This window comes from Bradysia coprophila, unplaced genomic scaffold (genome assembly GCF_014529535.1).
Source record: "Bradysia coprophila strain Holo2 unplaced genomic scaffold, BU_Bcop_v1 contig_70, whole genome shotgun sequence".
Taxonomy (NCBI): Eukaryota; Metazoa; Arthropoda; class Insecta; order Diptera; family Sciaridae; genus Bradysia; species Bradysia coprophila.
In genome coordinates this window covers 2,068,186-2,078,374 of record NW_023503941.1, presented here as the reverse complement: position 1 = coordinate 2,078,374, position 10,189 = coordinate 2,068,186, and the positions used below count along the sequence as shown (strand labels likewise).

General features: G+C 34.8%; 1 long non-coding RNA gene across 1 annotated transcript; it reads right to left on the bottom strand.

Moving 5' to 3' along the window:
• Nucleotides 1–3,805: 3,805 nt before the first annotated feature.
• LOC119083741 lies at nucleotides 3,806–6,978 on the bottom strand. The gene is made up of 3 exons (XR_005088919.1): nucleotides 6,730–6,978; nucleotides 4,702–4,703; nucleotides 3,806–3,816 (listed from the first exon to the last, which is right to left on the bottom strand). It is a non-coding gene; the product is annotated as an uncharacterized LOC119083741 (long non-coding RNA).
• Nucleotides 6,979–10,189: the final 3,211 nt, after the last annotated feature.

The following is a 10,189-nucleotide window of genomic DNA, read 5'->3' as shown; positions in this document are numbered from 1 at the left end:
CTTATGCAATGTGTACGCCTTAAAAATTGCGCATAGCGCAATTACGAAGCCCCGTACGACGTTCCTTTCAAAAGTAACACAAACTACACTTCCCACTGATCAGTGATTTTGGAATTATCATTTTCACCTATTTATATTGATTTAAAAAAAATCCAAAATGGCGGCCGACGGCCATTTTGTTAGGAGGTGGAAAGTACAACGGCTGCTTAACATTCGTTAGTACCTTTCAAACAAAAAAAAAATCATGAAATTCGGTTAAATTTTACTCGAGATATTAACAAAAAACACCACCTTCACTGTACGGCCGAGTAGCCACATATAAGCTCACTCCAAGAGACCTAGCTCACGCTCCGGTAAACCGAATTTCATAAACTTTTTTTTTTCCTGATTGGTACGGTCAATACCTATCTAATAAATCAAAATCCATCTAAATCCGTTCAAATTTGACTTACCTACAAGCAAAAACGGATTGCCGCCCTGTACCTAGTTCACACCAAGGGGTCTAACTCACGAGTCGGTCATCCAATTTCCATAAACTTTTTTTTTTGTGGATAGGTATTGTAAATACCTTTCATGTGATGTATCACTTACAAGTGTAGCCTTTAAATGGCCAGAGAAATCTTTGGAAAACGTTAAAGCACTTATGGGGCCCCAGCTCTGGAGGGGTCGACCCAAAATCGCCCATCTTCGAACTTAGCCTCACTATTTCAACTACCTTTCAGGGAAAAAAAAATTTTTTGAAATCGGATTTGATTTACTCAAGATATCGACGTGACAGACGGACAGACGGACAGACGGACAGACAAATTTTTTATTGCGGATTCGTTATCTATGAACATAGGCAAACACTTTGCCCTTACCGTCTGCTTCGAATTCCATCAATTACACACGGCATCGTAATCCTATAAGCCCCTTCGTACTTCGTACGGGGCTAAAAATGGGATTTTTTTTGGAATTTTAGTGAACTTTTGAGAATTGGTTCCCAAATATTATGCTCTGAAGGATATAATTCTTGTCGATGTACTCGCACCAGCCAGGGCGTATACTCTACTTGTAGGTCTCTCCAAAGCCGACATTAGTACAACACTACAATAATTTAAGAGCAATCTACACTCCGACCCCCTATGAAATACATTTTTGATGATGACTTTTTATTCGATTTTTTTTTGAAAAAAGTGGCCTCATCGTTTGGTGTCAGAACATATAAGGTTTCGATAGCCACTGGAATTGTCCAGATTGATGTAGTGTACTGAGAAAAAATGAAAGTCTAGAACAGGTATGGTCGATCGGCGGAATTCGTCTTAAGCGCACTCACATTTTATGTCAAAATAATATGAAAATGAGTGCGTTTAAGTACGAAAAATCAAATTTGTATGTCCTCCGGGCGGACAATAGACCATATCTGTCTTACACTTTCATTGCTGAGAAAAGACTCAAAACTCCTAAAATTTGTGTTTTTTGTGATATTTTTTGGACTTTTGAGCTTTCTCGGCGTAGACAGCATCAATTTTGACAATAAACCGCGAGCCTTTGTCCATATTATTGTTATTTCAATGAACACATCAAAGACACACTGAAAATGTATATTGATATTGGAAAAGTGGAATTTGAAATTCTTAATTTCAGTTGAAAAAGCCGCTCCAATTTTCAAAAAATCTCGCGCTTGAAAAAAAAAACAATTTCGTGACTTAACAAATTGGGATGTTTTATTTGTTGACAGTTTGTTTTAATTGTGATCACCGAGTAACCAACCAAACAAACACTAACAAACAAAATATTCCTATCAGCTGACAGATACCTAATATCACATTTCGATTCTTTAGAGTTTCCGTACGTGAGTTCATCATGGCAGTGATTTTTGTAATTAAATTCTATAAAAAAATATAAAAAGTTTTTATTACAAAATTAAACTTTTATTAAAAAAGGCTCGCGGTTTATTCTGGTGGCTATCGAAACTTTATATGTTGTGGCACCAAACGATGAAACCACTTTTTTCAAAAAATATTCTAATAAGAAGTTATCATCGAAAATGTTTTTCATAGAAGGTCGGAGTGTAGACTGCTCTTAAAATAATTATTTTTGAGTTATAGCCGCAAAAAGGTCTTCGGTACCCTCTGACATGCTTTCACCTTTGAACACTTTAACCGAAAATTTAAAAAAATGTTCGAAAAAAATGAAAGATACGATTCTCTAGAATTGAAGACGAATCTATCACTCATTAAAGTCGGAGACCACTTGTTCCCCTATCACCATCACCTCCAGTTTTGGCGATATGCCGCTTAAGCTCAATTTACTGAATATATTATATTCAATATGTTCTGAAATATTTGTTGTGTTTTTTGGGAATTTTTGGGAATTTTTGGGAATTTAGAGAATTAATTCCCAAATATTAGGCTCTGGGTTGGACTCGAATATTTTGCAAAAAGAAAAGGTAAAACTGCTACTTGTTTTTTTCCACTTTTTTGAACTGTGGAAATCGAGAAGCTGTACGTCCACTGTTGAAAATACAACGATCTGACGGGTGCAGAGGAAAACCAGATTGACAGCAATTCGTAAAAAATTCATTTATTGAAAGCTTCAATTTTCCTGTCGTTGACAAAAATTCAAAATAAAACAAAAGGACACAAGAAAATTGATGAAATTCTTACATTTAGTTTCCCTTTCATACACTCGATTAGTTAAACGTTTTTCAAAATCATTCTGGCCGTCGATGGTCCAGATGTTGAAGGATTTAATGGAAAACACAAAAGCTAATGACCAGCACCTTCATTTTGATCGAACCGATCGAACACACGATATTAACAATTGACACACTAGATTGTGAATCGATCAGTGCTGCTAGCTTAATTCAGTGTTGCTCCACAACATTCACTGCTCCGATTTACGTCAAATTGTTAAAATTTAGTCAATGCCACATTGGGAGGACAAAATACAGAATACAGCATGTGTAAATAATGTGTATCCTTATCATTGGTATCCTTGGATTTGATTGAAAAACTAGAAAATCGTAAAAATAGCGAAATGAGTAACGAACAGGAATTAAGAATGAATTTGCCAAGGTATCGAACAACTGAGATTCAAGCCACATCCGATCCGAATGATTGATGGCTCTATAGAATCGTTAGTCTCCCCTGACAATTTTGTGGAACATCTTTCTGGTAATTTACTATTTTATCACGTTCAATGCGAAGAAAGACGATTAAGACTGTTTCCCTCCTTAATTGTTCTTTATGTGTGTCACATTTATCATTGGAAAGTAGAGACCCGTAGTAACGAGGTCTGATGGGTTTTTCGTTTTTTACTTGCTTTATGGCGGCAGATGAGCCCTTAGAAGTTCTCCGGCGTAGTCAAATTTTCTCAATTTCCTGTCACAACCTTGGCCAGCGAAGGCCAACGGCTTCCGTAGTATCGTTGGATTCCTGGTGGACTACTCTCTCCTATCCATTGTCAAACTTGTTTGGTCGCTGCTGTCCAAGAGATTCCGAAAGCGAAAACCATATACTGATTTTCGATGTCTAGCGCTTCCACACACGGACATTTCGAACTTTTTTGGGTATGTATCGCAGCGTCTTTCTAAGCACTACAAACCTGTACACTTCCAAATAAATCGTCTGTTTATTGGCGAAATAATTCAACTTTGAGTTCACAAATAAATATTTTTCAACATGCGACACAGCTCACCTTTACGACTCTACTGCCAAAAAAAAAGAGAACTAGAAAAAAGTGGTTCCACAAAATTGTCAGTGGAGACTAACGATTCTATAGAGCCATCGATCATTTGGATCGGATGTGGCTTGAATTTCATTTTCATATAAGCTGGATGAAGTTTTTTTAAGAATTAAAATGAGTATCCAACGGAAAGCGAATCGAGATCTTTGTGGGAAAATAGAAAGAAATCATTGTCATTGAACTGTAATAGTGATCTAACGAAAATTTTAGCTCGCTTCGCTCACGATTTGACGTTTTCAAAAATCGTTTATCGATTTTCTTCACTTCGGAAACGTTGAAATGCATTAGTAGCTTCAGTCAATATACTTTTTCCATGTCATGTTGAAGGAACAGAACTGAAACTTCTGGACATTTAATAGTCCGTTTTCGCGTTATTTCTCTTGCTTCTTACATTTTCATTCATCCGTAAGGCTAAGGCTCCATTCATAAAATTTTTCGCTCACTCCGCTCCCGCCTTTCTGATTATATGAAAAAAATTAAGATTGTTTGTCAGCATTAGAAATGTATGTCCAAACCAAAACATTTTTCATAAATTAAATTCTATTTTATGACCTCACTTCCGATCATAAACATTACAAAAATTCATGTCCGTCCATGTTTTATGACACTCGCAAAATTAAATATTCCTCTTCTAGCATTATCATGAAATTATGCGTTCAGGAGCCGTAAACACGATTTACATGGGTACGTTGTTATCGCTAACGACGACAATAGTTATTTACATCATTAGGCTTGAAACAATGAAATTGCAGTATAAGTGTGAATTCGCTCACCGAGAGAATTATTGTTAAATGGAAGTAATAGACTCGATTACTTGCTTGTCGTCTGTAACAGGGGTAACAGGTTAAATTAATGAAAAGTGACATCAGCCTGCTGAATTAAGTTTTTTTTTCTTTATCAGAATTTCGGATATAGCAGAAAGGTAGTTGCATATACTTTCAGGGAAAGTAGAGCTTACGGAAGTTTGGTAACATCTAAGCACTTAACATATCAACTTCTCATAATTCGTCGTAAATGCCTAAAAACCCCGATTTGCCCTGAGAGTATATGCAATTACCTTTCTAATGACACCCCCACACGACCCTGTACGTTTCGTGTATCTCGAGAAATGTCTGTAAGAAAAATGTAAGTTTTCAGTCTTTTTTCGGTTGAAAACTTCAACTATACATATCTCAGTGTGGATGAATTTTAAACCCAATAAGACCCTATTGGCCCCGGAAGTACAAGCAATTACCGTTCTAATAACACCTCACATGACCCTGTACGGCTCGTGTAACTGGAGAAATTTTGGTAAGAAAAGTGCAAGTTTTCGGTTTTTGATCACCTCACACTAGCCACACAAGCTTCGAAGAATTTTTTTGAAAGTGGTTTTGGCTTCTGGAAACGAATACCTTACTGGGCACATATAACAAAATCCACTGGAAAATGCGTCCGATTTCGGTCGTCTGTTTTTCAGAAGAATCCCTCTTCAAAATTTTTCGTTCTTTCGTGTAATCACCGTCTCAATTTAACGAAAATCCATTTGTCGCACTTACCATAAACCTTTGAAATTGCATTTATGACCCCGAATCTTGACGTTTATGGATAGTGAAATTGCTGTTGCGAAATCGAGCGATATTTGTTTCGAGAAACCTATCCGATTTGTTAGCATCGTGGTGGGACGTTTCCATCTTTCCTGTATAAATGTCCTCTGTCACTTGACGATCTTGCGCCCTAGCTGTGTTTAACCTGTCACTGACGGCATATTAAAAGCTTTACTGTTCAAACTAATACTTCATTTGATCGAAGATTTTCAGATATTGATTTCAGAAATCTTTTACTTCATTTGTTTAGAACATGCTTTTTAGGTCTTTTTTCTTTTAGAAAAAAACCCTACTGTGGACATTTCATCTGAGACGATAACAGCCTTGATTCAAAATTGCACTGCTAATCAACACCAGGCAAATAATAATTATTTGTTATCTGATAACCGATCGCTCATAGTTGGCATTGCAATTCGAAAATTTGGTAGTTGATAGCTAACTACCAATATTATAATTGACTACCAAACGTAATTTTCGGCAGAGATGTTAACTATTCTAGAGCTGCGCACTGACCGCCGAAATTATTCTGCCTGCTTGCCTATTTAAAGCCTGAATTTTTGGTAGTTGACTACCGAATTGGTAGTTGACTACCATGCTGATAGAAAGGTGAAAGAGATGTTAAAGCTGCCAGCGGACTTACGCCGTTTAGCACTCCGTTTACGAACGAACAATGGAAGCTCCTCCCATTTCTCATTGTTAAAAAGTAAACGAAGTAAGTGCGATTGCAGCTTAACTGTTTGAGAGCTGCACACCGACTGATGAAATTATTTAGGCTGCTTGCCTATTTATAATTCGATAATTTGGTAGCTGACTACCAAAGTGGTAGTCGAATACCAAATTGGTAGTTGACTACGAAACTGATTGGTGGAGATGTTTACTGTTCAGCAGCTGGATATCGACTGATGAAACTATTGTTCGTGCTTGCCTATTTATATCTCACGTATTTGGTAGTTGGTAGCTCCAGATTTGAGAAAATTGATAGAAAGAAAAAAGACCTCACTAGGCTTATAGCCGGTCTATTCTTGTTGCTATATAATGTCTCATTAGTCAGACCTTGTCGTTTATTATTGCTGTCGATAACATATACAATCCAAGTTAACTCTTCCGGTTTTAATGAAAAACCAGGGCCTATTTTAAGGAATTTTAATTACTAAAAATTACCAAAAATGTCTAAAAATTACTAAAATTACTGAAAATTACCAAAAAAAAATTGAGTTAAAACAGGCCCTGTGAAAAACCAAGGTAAGAAAACCCAATACTTCTTTCGGTCAACATTTTATTTCATCGCATAAATAAATCGGGTGCTAAATACAACCAAAGCTTAATACAAAAATACAAATTTAGTTAAACTAAAAGCATCACACCATTTCGTTCGCTTAAATTAACCTGCCTCAAACCGTTTCTATAGTTCTACCACAGAACGTGCGCTAACATACCAGAATATACAAAATTTTAAACTAAAATGAAATTATGGAGCCATGCCCCGAACAGTTTCAAATCAACAGTTTCATTGACCATACACAAGCAGGGAAAGATTCTTTTGGCATTTTTTTTAACGAATACTGGGAGTTATGATCGACCTTGGAGAGCCCGTTTGCACTCAACGTTTACGGTATGAGATCTATTGCTACCTTTAAGTGCCGTTAATTCCCCAATTTTTCCGTCAAAAACACTCAAAAGAGTAAAAGTGACGCAAGTCCCTGTGCATACTTCCAAAACAACTGATATCGCTGGAGGTGACGCATTCTGCGCTTGTACGCAAAAACTGTAACAGCAAAAATTTGACCAAAGAAATTCTAGAAACAAAATTTTACCAAAAAAAATTTGCGTCACAAAGTGGCAGATGATTCGGACGTATTAGGACGTATTCTTGCCTATTTTAAAAAATTTCTTAAAAGTACTTTCCTCAACATTTGCCACTTGTGACGCAAATTTTTAGCCCCGTACGAAGTACGAAGGGGCTTATAGGATTACGATGCCGTGTGTAATTGATGGAATTCGAAGCAGACGGTAAGGGCAAAGTGTTTGCCTATGTTCATAGATGACGAATCCGCAATAAAAATTTGGGCCGTCTGTCCGTCTGTCCGTCACGTCGATATCTTGAGTAAATCAAATCCGATTTCAAAAATTTTTTTTCCCCTCAAAGATAGTCAAAATAGTGAGGCTAAGTTCGAAGATGGGCATATTCGGGTCGGCCCTTCGTGAGATAGGGCCACCTAAGTGATTTAAGGTCTTTTGGTGATATTTATGGCAAAATAAACGATGGAAATGTAAATGACACGGCAAATGATAGGTATTGTCAATACCAATCCAGGAAAAAAAAGTTTTTTAAAATCGGGTGAGTGGACCGTGAGTTAGGGCCTTAGAAGTGAAAAGCTACTAGGGCCCTATGTGTATTTTACATAGAACTCAAGTAAATTTAATCCGTTTTTCGTAATTTTTGTTTCATTTGGAAGGTAATCGAACGCCGAATAGAATGTTGTTGAAAAAAAATTAAATTTGGGTCCTTGGACTAAGGCCACTACTAGGACCCTATGTGTATTTTACATTGAACTCGAGTAAATTTCATTCGTTTTTCGTAATTTTTGTGTCATTTGGAAGGTAATCAAAGGCCGAATAGAATGTTGTTAAAAAAAAAAATTAAATTTGGGTCCTCGGACTAAGGCCGCTACTAGGGCCCTATGCGTATTTTACATATAACTCGAGCAAATTTCATCCGTTTTCCGTATTTTTTGTTTCATTTGGAAGGTAATCAAAGGCCGAATAGAATATTGTTGAAAAAAAAATTAAATTTGGGTCCTTGGACTAAGGCCGTTACTAGGGCCCTATGTGTATTTTACATATAACTCGAGCAAATTTCATCCGTTTTCCGTATTTTTTGTTTCATTTGGAAGGTAATCAAAGGCCGAATAGAATATTGTTGAAAAAAAATTAAATTTGGGTCCTTGGACTAAGGCCGCTACTAGGGCTCTATGTGTATTTTACATATAACTCGAGCAAATTTCAGCCGTTTTCCGTACTTTTTGTTTCATTTGGAAGGTAATCAAAGGCCGAATAGAATGTTGTTGAAAAAAAAATTAAATTTGGATCCTCGGACTGAGGCCGATACTAGGCCCTATGTGTATTTATACTCAATAAATTAAAATTTTAGGGCTATTTGAAATTTTTGTTTTATTTGAAAGGAACGTCGTACGGGGCTTCGTAATTGCGCTATGCGCAATTTCTAAGATGTACACATTTCATAATAATTTGACTTCAACTACGTTTACGGGTGCAATAGGTCTACGGTCAAAGTAGGATGACAGACGCACTAGGGTCACGTACGCAATAGATATACGGGTTTGTACGGGGCTCAGTCGCAGCAGACGCTCCGACTGTTCTGATGGCTCGTTTTTGGTGAAATTTTGTTTCTAGAATTACTTTGGTCACTTTTACTCTTTTGAGTGTATTTGACTGATATCAGTTCTTTTAGAAGATTTAGTAGATTGTTATATTTAAAAAATTTAAAAAAATTGAAAATTTTTTTAAATATGAAAAATTTGAAACATTGAGTTTTTTTTGATAATTTTGAAATTTTTCTTGAAAATTGTAAAAAAAAAAAATTTGGATTTTTTTTTTTTGAAAATTTGAAAATTTTGAAGAAAAATATAAAAATATTTGAAAAATTTAAAAAAATTTAAATATTTTAAAAAATTTACAAAATTTTTAAAATTTTAAAAAATTGTAAAAATTTTAAAAAGTTTTAAAAATTTTAAAAAATTTTGAAAAATTTAAAAAGTTTTCAAAAATTTGAAAAATTTTGAAAATTTAAAAAAAAATATTTGAAAAATTTACAAAATTTTGAAAAATTTAAATAATTTTGAGATATTTAAAAAATTTTGAAAAATTTTTAAAATTTTGAAAAATTTTTAAAATTTTTAAAAAATTTAAAAAATTTTGAAAAATTTGGAAAATTTTGAAAAATTTGAAAAATTTTGAAAATTTAAAAAAAAATTTGAAAAATTTACAAAAATTGGAAAAATTTAAATAATTTTGAGATATTTAAAAAAATTTAAAAAATTTAAAAAATTTAAAAAATTTTGAAAAATTTTAAAAATTAAAAAATTAAAAAAATTAAAAAAAAAAAATTATTAAAAAATTAAAAAAATTTAAAAAATACTAAATTTAGGAAAAAAAATTGAGGCGAGCAGAGCTTACCAAAAGCGAACAAATTTGTTCTACCATACCCATCCACACATACACACTTAAAGGTGTTCTTATATGGGGCCTATATGGGAACTTCGAGGAGCCCTAGCTCCGAAACGAGGCCGGTTCACCCCAAATTTTTTTTTCTGGAATGACGACTAGAATCTACTCCCAAAATTTCAACAAAATCTAAAGAAGACTTTAGAAGATAGGAAACACGGACGGACGGACGGACGGACTAACAAAGTAACGTAGGATTTTTTCATTTCGTTTAAAGTACTGAAATTGACTAAAATGTATGGAAATGGGGCTTCCTGGAAGATTTTTTGCGTGGCCAAATTTTAAGCTGCAAGAACGTGTGATAGCTCGTTGAACTCGTACGGACGCCTAGTTTTTTTTAATGGTAATTTGGAGTCATTTGTATTTGAATTGTGGAACTTCAATATTTGCTGTATATATGGTTCTGCAGTCTACGACAAAAAAAAATTTTTGAAATTTTTTCTAGTAATAGGACTTGCTATGCTAACGCGCGCCCATGATCTGTTTCTCTAAAATAACGATAGATCGAAGTGCCTCCGTTCTTTTCATGGCCATTTTAGTTGCTTTTGTTATGTTTCTTTGATCTAAATCGATTACATTCGGATGGTATTTGAGAGAAGAAATTCTGAAACTTTTGGAATTTAATTTCCTGA